The 16082-nt window shown below is 39.1% G+C and overlaps 1 pseudogene; it reads right to left on the reverse strand.

Moving 5' to 3' along the window:
• Positions 1-5967: 5967 nt before the first annotated feature.
• LOC149192760 (uncharacterized) lies at positions 5968-14443 on the reverse strand (annotated as a pseudogene).
• Positions 14444-16082: the final 1639 nt, after the last annotated feature.

Consider the following 16082-nt stretch of genomic DNA (forward strand, 5'->3'; position numbering starts at 1 on the left):
CAGCAAAAATGAGGAGATACTACAACCGATCTACTGTAATTTCCTCTTTACTCTCACACAATATCCTCTCTCTTCCTCGCTCAGAATACACATGTACATAGTCGCAATACAATTCCCTCATATATAGCGAGGGGTTGCCTTCTAGAGAAAAAAACCTTAAATTAAACATAACTTCTATCATTAGATCATCTGCCTAATGAACGGCTCAAATTGACTACAAAATTACAATATTTTACAAGGCAATTTTACATCTATTTTTAGCTTCAGGGGTGTTGCCCCCGAATCCCCGCTAGGGGAGGGCTCTAAAAATCATCGTTTCCCCCCCTTGGACCCCCCTGGTGGCGAGCGTTGCCACCCCATTACGAACTAGGGTCCAATGCGACAATACCTCTAAAGAAGATAATTAGGGTCCACACCCAAAAATATACCACTTGGAGACTGATTATAGAAGCTCCACCACTGCTTTGTTTGCTGGACAATGACTCCACTTTGGACCTAGTTGTTTCTCATATTCATCATCATACTTGAAGACCAATTGAAACCGAGCAGAATCTCAGTTTCTCCCTAGTTACAACTTTTGTTAACATATCTGCAGGATTCTGGCTAGTGTGTATCTTTTCCAACTTCAACTGTCCATCTTCCAACACTGACTGTATTAAATGGTACTTGAGTTGCATATGTTTACTCTTGGAATGAAATGTTGAGTTCTTTGCAAGATGAATGGCAATCGAGATGTCACTGTATAACCTGCCCAACTCCTACTTCTTACCCAAATCATCCAAAAACCTTTGTAACCAAATCATTTCTTTAATAGCCTCTATAGTAGCAACATAATTTGCTTCCGTCATTGAGAGTGCAAAAACACTCTCCAATTTTGAAACCCAACTGATAGTTGTTCCACCTACAATAAACACATGCCCTATGGTGCTCCTCCTGTTATCTCTATCACTTGCCATATATGCATAAACATATCCCTGTAGGGCAATGTTTGAACCACTAAAGCATAATTATTGATATGTAGTACCTCTCAAATACTTGAGAATCCACTTCACTGCCATCCAATTTTCTTTTCTTGGATTTTTCATGTACCTGCTTACAACTCCCAGTACATGTGTAATATCAGGCCTTGTGTAGACCATTGCATACATTAAGCTTCCAACTGCTGATGCATATGGAACTTTAGACATATAATCCATCTCTTCCTGGGTCTTGGGACACATCTCCTTACTTATTTTGAAATGTTTATCCAAAGGTGTAGTAACTGGTTTTGCATTCTGGATATTAAATATTTTCAACACCTTTTGTATGTACTCACACTGAGATAATGTTAATTTGCAATTTTTCATGTCGCTATTTATTCTCATACCAGGGATTTGTTTTGCAGCACCCAAATCCTTCATTGTAAATGAATTTGCCAATTTTCCTTTGAGCAGATTTATTTCCTTCATGTTAGACCCTGCAACAATCATGTCGGCTACATACAATAACAATATAAGGTAGTTGTCATCATTTTATCGTTTGAGATAAAAACAATGATCAGAGTGACATCTAGTATAACCTTGTTCAAACATAAACCTGTCAAATTTAGATACCACTACCTTGGAGCCCATTTTAAGCCATACAAGCTCTTCTTCAATCTGCACACTAGGTTTCCCTTCCCTTTGACCTCATATCCTTGTGGCTATTGCATATAGATCTCTTCCTCCAAATCTCCATGGAGAAAGGCGGTCTTTACATCTAACTGCTCAAGATGCAAATCTTTTGGTGCTACTAGACTTAAAATAGTTCTGATTAAAGTCATTTAAACAACAGGAGAAAATATATCATCAAAGTTTATTCCTTTTTTCTATGCAAATCCCTTCACCACAAGTCTATATTATACCTTTTTCTACCTCCATCTTCTTCCTTCAACCTGTAAACCCATTTATTCTACAATTTTGTTTTACCTGCAGGCAACCTAACTAAGTCCCAAGTCTGGTTATGTACCAAGGAGTTCATCTCTTCTTTCATGGCTAGCTCCCACTTCTTCGTGGTTTCTACTTACACTGTTTTTTCATAACATTCTGGTTCACTAGAATCAGTCAACAATAAATAATATAATGAAGGAGAGTATCGTTCAGGGGGTCTACTTATCCTGGTAGATCTTCTAACACCACTTTCAGGTGTTTTAGGTGATTGTTGTTGTTGTTATGGCTGCTGATCATTATGATTTTCAAGCACCTTTACTTTTTCTGTGATCTCATCAAGCACTGTGTTTTCTCTGTTTTTTTTTCTTGTTTCTTTTCTTGCATCTAATCATTATACAAAACCTTTTCATTGAATATTACATCTCTTCTCCTAATGATTTTGTGATTTTCATAACCATATAAGTGATAACCAAAATCATTATCACCATATCCAATAAAGGTACATTTCTTTGATTTTGCCTCAAGCTATGTTCTATTTTGTTTGTTAATGTGGACAAAGGCTTCACAACCAAAAGTCTTTAAAAATGAGTAGTTAACCTTTTTACCTATCCAAGCCTCCTCTGGAATATCTCCATCAAAGGAACTTGAAGGCCTTTTGTTTATTAGATAAACAACACTATCTACAGCATCTACCCAAAATTGTAAAGGCAATCCTGCATGCAATCTCATGCACCTTGCACGCTCCATGATTGTCATGTTCATCCTTTTTGACACACCATTTTATTGTGGTGTTCCTGGATCTATCTTCTTTCTGCAAATTCCATGCTCTGAACAGTACTCATCAAACTCTTTGTTGTAATATTCATCTCCATTTTCTAATCTAAGACACTTCAACCTTTTTCCTGTCTCATTCTCAACCAAAGCTTTCCATTTCTTGAAAGTATCAAATACATCATATTTATTTCGAATACAATAAATTCAGGTTTTCTTGGTTGCATCATCAATAAAATTAACATAATAGCGAGAGCCACCGAGAGATGATACCTGAGAAATTGCCCATACATTTGTATGCACAAACTCTATTTTTTCATTCTTCTTTTATTTCCCAACTCTCAGAAATCTAACTCTCTTATGTTTTCCATAAACACAATTCTCACAAAATTCCAAATAAACATGCTTCAAACCTGGCAAAAAATTTCTTGAGTGAAGAATCTACATCCCCTTCTAACTCATGTGCCCTAGCCTATGATGCCACAATGTTGTATTTTCTCTTGTAGAGGTAAATAATTAACGAAATTATAAATACCATTGCATAGGTACAACATTTTCTCCTTTTGCTATTACCAGGGCTCCTTTAGTGACCTTCCAGTTTTTATCTGTAAAAGTAGTTACACAACCTTCACCTCCCAACTGCCCTGTTGAAATTAGATTTTTCTTCAGATCTAGAACATGCCTTACCTCCTTCAATAGCCATTGGTTTCCATTTTGTTGTTTTATGAAAACTTTACCCATTCCAATGATTTTACAGGGTTTATCATCACCCAAATGAACCTATCCAAAATCTCCTTGAACATAATCATGAAAATGTTTCCTATCAGGTGTGGCATGGAATGAGGCCCCTGAATCTACCACCCAGACATCAATAATATTTTCTAATGAAAGAATAAAAGAATCTTGCAACACATCACCTGTCACATTCACTTCATGATTGTTTTCTTGTTGCGTGTCTCCTTCTTTTCCCTTCTGAGACTTACAATCTTTCTTCAGGTGTCCTTTCTTCTCGCATTTCAAGGACACTATCCCTGATCGAGACTTGGATCTTCCTTTCCTTGACTTACTGTGATATCTCGGGCTCTCTCCTCTTTCCATTTTTCTTCCCCTAGTCTCTGCAGTCAAAGAATTAACTGGTGTCTCACAGAGCTTTTCTGTCGCATTTCCTCACTAAGGATTGCACCAACAACTTCATCAAACTTTAAAGTACTAGATCCAGAGACTGAGTTACTAATGGCCATAACTAAAGAATTCCAACTTTTTGGTAATGAGCACAAAAATAACAGAGCCCTAACTTAATCATCAAAAGTTACCTCTACAAAACTTAACTGACTGGTAATCATATTAAATTCATTTAAATGATCAGCAACAAATCGACCTTCTGACATCTTCATATTAAATAAGCATTTCATAAAAAATACCTTATTTGAGGCCGAGGGTTTTTCATATAGTTTCACCAATGCTGACATTAAACCCTCTATTTTCATTTCCTTTGAAATATTAAAGGCTACTGACGTTGCTAGGCACAGTCATATTCTTCCAAGTGCCTTTCTGTCGAGAATACCCCATTATGTGTTTGTCATACTCATTGGCTTCTTTGTCTTTCCGCTCAATGGTAGGTACAGATCTTTCTGATATAGATCATATTCTATCTGCATCTTCCACAACTGTTAGTTTTGGATATTATAATTTTCGACCCTAAACCTACCATCTTCCACCATTGCTCCCACTCAAACTAGGAACCCTTCTTTCCTGTGAGTTTATCAGCCAAATAGACCTTCGGCTCTAATACCAGTTGTTAGAAAATTATATATTACAGAGAAATGGAACAAATAAAATATTGCAGAAATATAAACGCAGAAAACACATAAAACAAGAGAGACACAAATATACGTGATTCACCTAATTTGGGCTACGTCCACGTAGAAGCAGCCAGTCCTTCCTTTTATATTATCCAGCAAAATGAAGAAATACAACCTACAGTCGATCCACTGTAATTTCCTCTTCGCTCTCACACAATCTCCTCTCTCTTTCTCACTCAGAATACACATGTACATAGCCGCAATACAATTTCGTCATATATAGAGAGGGGTTGCCTTCTAGGGAAAAAAACCCTAAATTAAACATAACTTCTACCATTAGATCATCCGCCTAATGAACAACTCAGATTGACTACGAAATTACAATATTTTACAAGGCAATTTTACATCTATTTTTAGCTTCGGGGGCGTTGCCCCCAAACCCCCACTAGGGGGAGCTCTAAAAATCACTGCAGACCCCCCAGCGGCGAAAAAACAAGCAGCGTTGTTGCCCCATTACAAACTGGGTCCAATGCGGCGATACCTCTAAAGAATATAATTAGGCTCCACATCCAACTATGAAAACATCATTGATAGAATCCAACAATGACGCAATATGATGCATTGACATGATGTTGACAATGACATTGATTTCCAATTTCATGTTTCAAAAGGAGCATTGCAGAGTAGAATACATCCCTCATAATCTTTTTGTCATGAACCTAATTTGTTACAATTGTAATTCTAATGAGGAAATACCACCCAGATCTGATAAAGGAACACTAAGATCTCCATCAACACCATGTGGCATAGAATCTTGCTTGTGTCAATTTTTTTGTTTGATATTTCCCAGTCTCCAACCTTCTTGGACTAAACTCACATCTCTGCAATCAAAATGGTTTGCATAGTCTGCTTGTTGCTACTTTTCTTATTCCTATCGTCAACATGCTATCATTGATATTTGATTTATTGATGGGAAAAATTTATGCACTTTTCGGTAAGGAATACAGGAGGCGAGAGCGTCCCTCCTACATGCTCTTACAAGTTGGTCAACAAGAAGGTGGAAACTTCTCTTGTTCAGTAGCTGGTGCATTGCCAAGAAGTTCCACACTACATAGAAGAAGTGGGGTACACCAGGAAAAAATCTGTTTAGCCACCACATAGAAGAACACATCGCAGATAAATGGCAAGGGCTTGACTGCGTATGATGATATAGTTAGAGCTATAAGGCCAAGACAAAAGTGTCTGCGCTGAGAATGGCCCCCAACCTTATCCGCTCGATTTTGCCACCCATGGCCGTGAAGGATGTGAACATGTTGGGGGCTCTATCAACTAGAACAAGTAACATCATGTCACCCATGCTAGGAGATAGTCGTAGGAGTACCACCATGTGCCCCACCATGACTGAAAATGGAGCTTTGTGGCGGTAGTGATGACACTTCCAGTGGGTTGGTGAGTAGTGATTCTTTGGTACGTCAAAACCAAGGGGCTCATCTAGATACCAAAAGGTTCAGAGGCTTCTTGGATTTGGTTGGAGTGTAAGCATTGCTGACAACATTAGAAACCGCAATGGCAATTGTTGTCGCCCAAGCAGCTATGTCCATGTTTATAAGACTATTGGTGGCCATAATTTCTTCAGGGACTAGATCATGCAAGGCTCTAGCGGAAAGTGCCAGCATTGCAGATGAAGCGGCATCCCTGACTTCATGTGGGTTGAGAGGAGCCTGAAGGCAGTGTCCCTGTATCCTCAGAATCGGTTGCAAAAGCTCCCAAGGGAGGGGAATTCTCGCACTCTTTTCACTGCAATCATCCATCTACACACCTTTTGAGGACAAGCTATTATCAGTATCATGTCTTATAGGGTTATCATTCATATAAGCATTGTCATCATGGATAATGAATTTTCTTATTTCATCAATCAGGGCTCTTTCAGTGTTAGTTATCATAGGGCTATTATAATTCTTTGCAATTTCATCCTCCTCCTCCTCGAAATTAGAATCGAACAAGTCTTCTTGTGGTCATTTGTGGAGCTAATCATCAAATCTATGAGCACAGACACAATTCTGACCAGCCCAAAATTCGACCTTGGCCCCGGTAGGTATAAGGGAAATCTTCTGGTAGAAGAGATCAAGGGCGACTCCAACAATGGATGCCCTCTTCATGGATGTGAGGGCACCTTGAGGCTCCATGGGGGCGAAGAGCTTCTTGACATAAGGCATGGGACAAAAATCACGTTGAAGGGGATTGCGGGGGGCATGGTTGAGAGAGGGCTCAGCTAGGTCGAGAATGTGGACAAGCAGAGGCTTTCCACGTATACTCTTGATTTCACTGGTGTAGAGAACTAGTAGGATGACCTCGAATCTAGAAAGGGGATCATGGAGGGAGTGTATATCGAATACAAGATGGGAGAAATAGATTCTGACAATGAGGTGAATATACCTAAGAATGGCGAGTTGCAAGTCGTTGTTGGAGGAGAGAAAGGTGTTGTAGAGACAACGACAGAGGTGGTCGGAGGCAGAACCAGAGGAGGTGGGGGGAGTGCATAGGAGACGATGTACATGACCTCCTGACTGTCGAGGAGGCCTTTGGCAGGCCTTTCAGATTCCTTGAGCGACTTTGTTGATTGCTAGAGCTTCCTCTACAATTGACTCTCTCGACTCCATTATCGGTCGTCCCAACTCCTTGCATGGGATGATGGTGTCCATAGAGATGTTAGGGGGTGGAGCGAGCTTTGGGTCAGGAATGGGAGAGGGATCGTCATCCTCGCAGGGTGGTGTAGGGAATGCAATGTAGGTTGGGTGGGAAGGAATTTCCAAAGCTCGAATTGATTGTGGGTGCAGGTCCTCAAATCTTTATTCCATAAACAAAGGAAGGATAATGAATAAATCTGGGAACTTCGACCCTTGAAACCCTGGTCGCCATGGAGTCATAACCCACTCTGATACCATTGATCCAAATCTTGGGGGGCTCCAATATCTGAGAAATTGCGGGGAGCGGGAAAAGAACAAAAGTAAACCTAAACCAGAAAATAAATCAGGAACTAACTTTTATTAGATCAACAAATGATTATTGCAACTACATTGTGTTGGATGATCTGCCCTCTTACAAAAAGAAGCTCGTTATTTATAACCTTTTTTAGTTACATTACCATGGGTAAATACCCTGGGCGGATTTCCATTCGGATCACCCCATCCCCCTCCACCACTCTTCCCCCTCGTTACATCCCTACAACCACTCCCACTTCTTCTAAACCCTCTATATACCCTCACTCCCTCGCTACTAACCTACAACTCACCTCCAATAAACCGCTCCCCCTACCCTTCCAATTACATCTTCCTCTCTTTTACCCTCACCCTACCTCTCATTCCATACCCACACCTTTCTTACTCATTCCTACTCTTTACCCCACTTCCTTCCACTGATTTCCCCACTCCATCCATCCCTCCCCGTAACCACTACTACTCCCTCTTGCACTACATCTATCCTTGCCCCCTTACTCACTCCCCCGACTCATTTCCCATCCTACATCCACCACCACCACCACTGCCACGCTCGACTCCCTAAAAACCTATCCCCCACTCCCAACTCCCTCCCTCACTACCCCCTCCCTCACTACCGTTCTTTCACAACCCCATCCCAAATATTCCTCTCCTCCTCTCCCACCCTCCTTTGCTTCCCACTAAAAAAACAGACATAAATACTAAAAAACTACTTACATATAAAGACTAAAAAAATAAATTACTATAAAGATAAATAAAATAATAAAGACTATAGAATTTTTTTTAAAAAGACATTAAAACCATACCCCATACATTTTTAAAAATGATAATATTGGACAAAATACTCATATGCATATAAATAAACATTAAAAAAATTCAAACTTATAGCCATGAGAATAAATATAAAAAATAATACACTCATACACAAATAAAAATTCAAATAATTAAATAAATAAACATTATTATTATTATTTTATATATATAAACATATTTATATAAATATAAATAAATAAATACATAAAATAATATCATATAAATCTAAACTTTTTTTTAATAGGGAATATAAAACAAAAACACATTAATAATAATCAACATTCAATTATACATTGGAAAAACTTATTTATCACTTAATATCATTTGCAATATTTATCATAAATTGTAGGATAATATTAAAGTAAAATTTCCTAGCTGAAAAATAATAAAAATTCCCAAATAATTTTGATAAACTTTTGTCTAAATTTTTGAAAAATCTAGGATCATCTATTTTTCCTAAAATAAATTATTTAAACACTCTCACAATCACATTTTTTTTGATAAATTTCTGACAAGATTCTTAAAAAAAAAATTCATATTCTAAGAAAAATTGTAACCCCTTACAAAACTAAAAATTAAATTAAATTAAATTAACAATTTAATAAAATTAAATTAACACATATAAAATAAAACATCTTAATAAATATTGAATCATTACATCTTAATAAATACTGAATCATTACTTCAACATAGCACATCATAATAAATTCTAATAATTACCTAAATTTCACAGAAGTATTGTATAAAAGGTTCGAATGATTTTTTTTCAAAAACCTCACTTATATATAAAGTGCGCTAAAGAAATATATATTTCTAATATAAATACCTAAATTATTTTTAATTGATATCAAAATTTTCTATCAGAAAATTTAGTGAGATAAGATCTATATCATCTTAGTGATTGTAAGTGTTGATTAAGACTGACATCGAACACGGCCTATTGTCTGTGAAGCCAAGAGGACTATTAACAAAACTATCAATTATCCACTCATTCTTCGTTGAGACTTCATCTTTCGCATCATTATTTTGTTATTGGTAGGGAGCACTTGTTTAAAATTATCTGACTGATTAAAGATTAATAAAATAAGGATATGTATTTAGTGTAATTTTTTGGATTTTCAGAGTTTGAATTTTGGTGGAAAAATTTAAGGTAAAATTTTGATTTGGGTTATTTAAACTAGTTTTTTTATTGTATATATGGATTCAACACTCTGGAAAACCTCTCAAACACTTAGATTACACAAAATTACCCATCAAAACCTAGTATGATATGAGATGTCTGCAATAAAAAGTTATGGTGAACTTCATGTGGCTATTGTGTAGGAGATCTATCGATCAAGATGAAAATCTATTTGGTCTGTACGTTACTTGTAACGACTCCCAATGTTGAAGACAACGTGCCTTAATTGGGGACGTCCCGAGAAATATTGTGCTAAATAGATTTCTATCCTCATGCCCCCCAAATAAAAAAATGCCTAGAATTCAAATTTATGGTTAGTTAACAACCAAAGAATGTCGCATTAACTCCCCTTTTTCGTACCTTCCCAAATCTCACACCAACATTCCCTTAAGTCGTCCTCGAGAGGACTCTAGATCCAAGATCAAATCCAATGGGGTAGAGAGTTCCTTTGCAAAGATACTGGGAAATTCAAGATTACTCCCACCCTGGATAAGAAATCCCCTAGAGACTCAGAATTGGGGGCCCACACTGTGTCATGCACAACTCACTGAACACCAACAACATCTTAGCCAACATAAGTTGCAGCTCAACCTACAACATCCACAACGTTGTTTAATATTGTCGCGAAGATTTTGATTTGCTCTTACTCCACTGTAACCATACTTTCTGAATACCACCTTATCAGTAAATCTCCTTACCAGAATGGGGCATTTAAGCTTCTTTGTTGCCTTCTTAATGCCATTTAGCAAAAAAACACAATGTTGTTTATCTTCCAAAACATGGGATATCTCTTTTCCTCCTCCACTTTGTCCTTGTATGACCTCTGATCCCTATCATCCCTATCAAAGGTTTTCTAAATATCTTCGCAAAATATATGCATATTAACGCCAAAAGTTTGTTTCTCCTAAACTGAACTTTCCAATAGATAATTACAGCCTTTGCTATTCCTTTATGAATAAGATTTCTAAAAGAAAAGATATGGTCTCTATCTACCTTGATTATAAAAAAAAACATATTGAGTTCTTACCAGATTTAGCTTTACTCGTGTCCTTCACCATTAGAAAGATAAACATAATAGCTGTAATTAGTAAGTGACATAATCTGGATAATTTATAAATGCTGCATACGAAATATTTCAGACCTTACAATTTGAGAAAAAACTCACTAATCTATTCGGAAAAGCTCCTTTCTCTATTCGAAAAGTATAATAGTTGATTTAGTTTTTATAATTTCAGTGCATACAAATATTTAATAAATTATCAATTCTTTCCAAATGCCAATGGAAAATATTTTCCAATTAATGAACTGGGTGAGTCGGATCGAGTAAAAGAATTGAACCGTCCAAGTTAGAAGGTTGGAAATGCTTCTTTTATTTATTTTTAAATGTATGCTACTTAAAAAAATAATTAAAAAACTTGAATTAACAAAATAATAGAGTTAATATCTTGTTCTTTTTCAATCTAATAATTATTATTTTGGATCTTTAATAAAGACCACTTCCAAAATAATATCCTTCATCAACCTTTTAACATCACGGATAGTTTTTTTAAGAGTCAATAAAATTTGTTTCTAAATATATTGTTTATTGTAAATTTTTTCATCGTATTTTTATAATTGGATAAAATATAATATTTTATTTTTTTAATATAATATATTTAATTTATTGGGACTTTTATATATATATATATATATTAAATTTGAGTTACTTTAAAATTAAAAAAGATTCTGCATCAATCAATTAAACTAGTATAGATCTATTTTAATTATAGATGTATCAATCAATTAAATTGGTATAGATTTACTAAAAACACAGAGGGATCAAACCTCATTATATGAATTTTTTTTTTTAATGTGAAAGTTGAAAAAGATTTATATATTAAAAGATTTAATATCTTTTAGTGTTTGATAAATCCGTGATTTCAATGGATCTACAGTGGCTTTTTGTCTCTATATATCATGTATAATTTTAGTTGTTTAAATTATAGTTTTTAATAATTTATATTAATAATTTGCTCACAGAGGTTTGGTCTTGTGGCCAGCGGACGATCTGCTAAGTCATCTGTGCCGTTGTGCAGGTCACGAGTTCGAGTCTCGTCTTAACCGAGGGTTGTTCTTGCGGGCTGGGTGGTTCCTCCTAGAGGTTATAGTGGCAGTCAGTGGGATTCGACCGATCTACTAAGCCGTCTGTGCCGCTGTGCAGGTCACGAGTTCGAGTCTCATCTTAACCGAGGGTCGTTCTTGCAAGTTGGGCGGTTCCTCCTGGAGGTTATAGTGGCAGTCGGTGGGATTCGACCTCGTGTGTCATGCCCCCAGGCCGGCAGTAGTCTTTCAACCGCTCTTGGCGAGGTGCGGCACCACTGAACACTTTCTTTTCACTAGTACTTATGTTCATGGACTACGCCTAACCACTTGTCCTACTTAGTTTGTGTTTCTCAACCAAGTAATTATTATGTTTCCTTTATACCAATGAACACCCATACACATTCATTATCAACAACAATTATAAATGAAGAACACAATTGCACAGTATAAAGGGAGGGGCAACTCCCTGAACAATGAGTTTGCCCGAATATAATATATTATACAATCTTTCAATGTTACAAAGCTTTACAAGTATACTTGGGAAATACCAAGTTTCATACTTAGCCAAAATTACAACTTCTCACACCTTCGTGTGATAACCAAAGTCCTTTGCCCAAGTTGGGCGGGCGCGCCCTCACACGAGTTGCCTACCGTACTTCACAACCAAACCTTGTGCACGATGGGCGGGCGACTCCACCAAGTCACTAAGACACCCTCGTTTCTCCTTCACATGGCTTCACCAAAGCTTCACCATTTTATGTTTGCACGCGCCAGGCAACTTCACCAAGTCTCCACCCGTGCTCCTTGTTCACACGTCGGGCACTCCCACGCGCACTCTCACCCAAGATCGAGAACCTGTGCATTTTATCACGTGCGACCTTTGCCCAAGGTTGGGCGCATTACCTTGCTGCACCTTCCCTTATTTCTGCGATCTCACTCCTTAACTGCGCACTTCTCCTTTGCTCGAGTTGATGACCGAGAGTTCGATGCTCCAAATTCCACCATCAACGCATCAATATATACGCTCTCACACATGGTTAACCACCTCTCGACCGACCTGCATAATATGTCAAACCAACACCTTCGTTTATGTCAAACCAACACCTTCGTTTGTCTTTGCGGTTGGTCGGCCCATCAACCAACGCTTCGCCTAACAATCCTTCCACTGTCGGCTTATCAAGTGAACGCCCACGCTATCCACCGTATAAACATAAGACTTTCTCCTCACTTGTACGCACGCACGCTCCAAGTGTTCGCTCGGTCATTTTTGTTAGCTCGCATGCTCGGTTGTTGAACCAATTCGTCGCCAAGCCTTCGCACTTCACGTTTCGGTTATGCCAAGGACCGCAGGTCCTTACATCCTCCTCCACTTGAAGTCGTTGTCATCCTCGACAACATCCCATCCTGGTATCCATTCACTAAGATCAAGATTTACATATCCGAACTGTCTTATCCATGATATCAACTCCTCCACATACTGCAAACATCCCTGCAACATATGTAGAACCACATCTCCATCATGTGTCGTCCTCCCGTGTAGTCTGCCTGCCAAGATACTCCCCTGATTCTGTCATCTATCTGCACATTGGTACCCCTCATGACTCAAGCTAGTTGGGTAGCTAATCCAACCATACACCCAACCCACAAGAATGCACATCCTTATGCCATCATCAGTCTTTCCCTGACTTCTGCTACATCTCGGACTCATCAAAGTCTGCTCTCAATCCCATGCTCAAGTCCATGGAAACTCCATCCCATCTGCAACATGATCGGTCCATGGTCTTGTTGTACAAGGAGTGTACAACCTCTCCATCGGATCATACAAAACACCTTCATGTCACATCAGCATTTGCACAACATCTCTGCCTCGGCATTCCATAGAATGTCCATGAATGACACCTCCTATACATGCTCCTGCATCATGTCCCTGCATGCTCATGCTTCATGTCTCCAACCTGATGTCCATGACTCTAGTTGTCCATGATGCCCAACCAAGTGGCCTCATCCCAACATCTGATCATCTGCATCCAAGTTTGCAAATCTATCATAAAGAAGCCTCCTTCAAGGCCCCTTGTCAAGGTGGTGCAACCCCTTCCCATCAAGGTCCCTGCACCAACCCATCTCCAAGGTTGTCTATAGAGAAAGGAGGGCCAGGAAGTTTCCTCCCTGACTCTCATCCACCCATGTATCAGATTGATATTGTGTCCTCAAATACCTATGCATAGCCTCAACCTCCTCACATGTGCACCCAAGCTTACCTAGCTTGTCCTTTGTCAACTGAAAGTCATATATGCCCATAGCATACCTGCAAAAGTCCACTATACCAGCCGGATCTCTACCTACGTAATCTTATCCAACCACTGCTTCTGAAGTAGTACTCAGACTCCCTTCATTTGCAACTCCATTATGAAGATCATCATCAGAAGATGTCTCTGTCAAGTGCTTCCTGATTCGTGAGATTGTCCTCTCACTTCCTTCCTTCTTCCTCACTCTTGCAACGAAGTCAATCACCTTCCCTTCCTTCGTTGTTTGAGTCATACTCCCAAGTCCTCTTTGCTCCACATCCTCATGCTTCACATTCAGATCTTTGGGATACAAATTCATAGAATTCATCCTTGGTCTATACCCCAAGCAACTCCTTCTATTCATCGGAACCAACATAGTTCTTCCTCCAGTTGTGATCAAGAGAATGTCCCGGTCCACCATTGGTATGGCTTGTGCAAGCTTCATGAAATCTTGCCCCAACACCATAGAATGATCATCCATGTCTATGATCCTCAAGTCCAACATTCCAAACCACGAGCCCACTCTCACCTGAGTGTTCTCCATTACACTAGTAACAACCTTCATGGTAGAGTTGACTTCTTTGAAAGCACTCCACTCCCTCTCCATTTCAGCTTTCTTCCCAAAAGACTTTGTTGCCTTCCTACTCAAGAAGCTATGAGTAGCCCCCGTATCCACCAAAGCTGCAAATCTCTTGCCTTTCATGGTCACCTGCACAAAACTCAGCTTCAAGGCATCACCTCCTTCTGTCGGATTTATCTTGTGTCTCACATCAGCAACCTTCTTCAAAAACTCAGCCTCAGAAGTGTCCATTGGCTTGTGCTCCAATTTGACATTCCTCCTAAGGTACTTCACTTCCTTGCTTGGCTCTTCTAAGCAATTTGATCCTGGCTCAGCTTGACTTCCTTCAAGCTTGTCCTCCATCGCATCCTGCTTAAGTGCACCAACCAAGTTCCCATTGACTACCCTCATGGAACCCATTGACTACCCTCATGGAACTAAGCTTTCGAACATCCTCTGGATTGTCTCAGTAGTGAGTCCCTAGCCTGTCAATGTAGTTGAGCTCATCTTACTCAATTACAACAACCTTCTTATCAAGAAGTTTCTTCTTCATTTCGTCCTCAAGTTGCTTGATTTCGGTCTCCACCATGGCACTTTCCTTCCTCAACCGGGCTCTTTCATCTAAGAGCTCTTGAAGATCAAGTCCATTTTGTTGGATCTCCTTGTCAAGTTCCCTGAGTTCACCATCCATTGTACTTCCACATTGAAACTTGAGTTCTTCAAGTTCTTCCCTTAGCTTCGAACAACTTTCCCGAATCTTCATATTCTCAGCCTTCATCGAAACCCAGTCAGAACTCCATTTCCTCATCTGTTCCAACACTTTGTACCGGAAGACTTCACCTGCATTATGGCTAGATTCACCTATCGTAGGTTCATCCACCATCTTTGCCATTTCAGCCTTCTCCACATTCACCAGCTTCACCAAGTTCCTGCAAACCGAACCAGTTCTTGTTCCACTTGTATGTGAAACCAACTTCCTTCACCTGCAAGTACCTGCTTCATTGTCACCAACTTCCAAGTGTATACACACCTGCTTCCCCAGCTTCCTGCAAGACTTCTCCAAGTCTTCAGATTAGCTCTGATACCAACTGTCATGCCCCCAGGCCGGCGGTAGTCTTTCAACCGCTCTTGGCGAGGTGCGGCACCACCGAACACTTTTTTTTCACCAATACTTATGTTCATGGACTACGCCTAACCACTTGTCCTACTTAGTTTGTGTTTCTCAACCAAGTAATTATTATGTTTCCTTTATACCAATGAACACCCATACACATTCATTATCAACAACAATTATAAACGAAGAACACAATTGCATAGTATAAAGGGAGGGGAAACTCCCTGAACAATGAGTCTGCCCGAATACAATATATTATACAATCTTTCAATGTTACAAAGCTTTACAAGTATACTTGGGAAACACCAAGTTTCATACTTAGCCAAAATTACAACTTCTCACACCTCCGTGTGATAACCAAAGTCCTTTGCCCAAGTTGGGCGGGCGCGCCCTCACACGAGTAGCTAGCCGCAGGCTACTCCATGCATGAAGGTATGGGTTCGTCGTGCTATGGAGAAGGAGAAAATGATGAGCTCCCTATGGTTCGGTCGTTTGAACAGGTGTAGCAAGCCGCAGGCTACTCCATGCATGAAGGTATGGGTTCGTCGTGCTATGTGGTCTAACCTCCTCTTT

This window comes from Pinus tabuliformis, chromosome 2_2 (genome assembly GCF_031772625.1).
Source record: "Pinus tabuliformis cultivar Carrire ecotype Pingquan chromosome 2_2, CPIR1, whole genome shotgun sequence".
NCBI lineage: Eukaryota > Viridiplantae > Streptophyta > Pinopsida > Pinales > Pinaceae > Pinus > Pinus tabuliformis.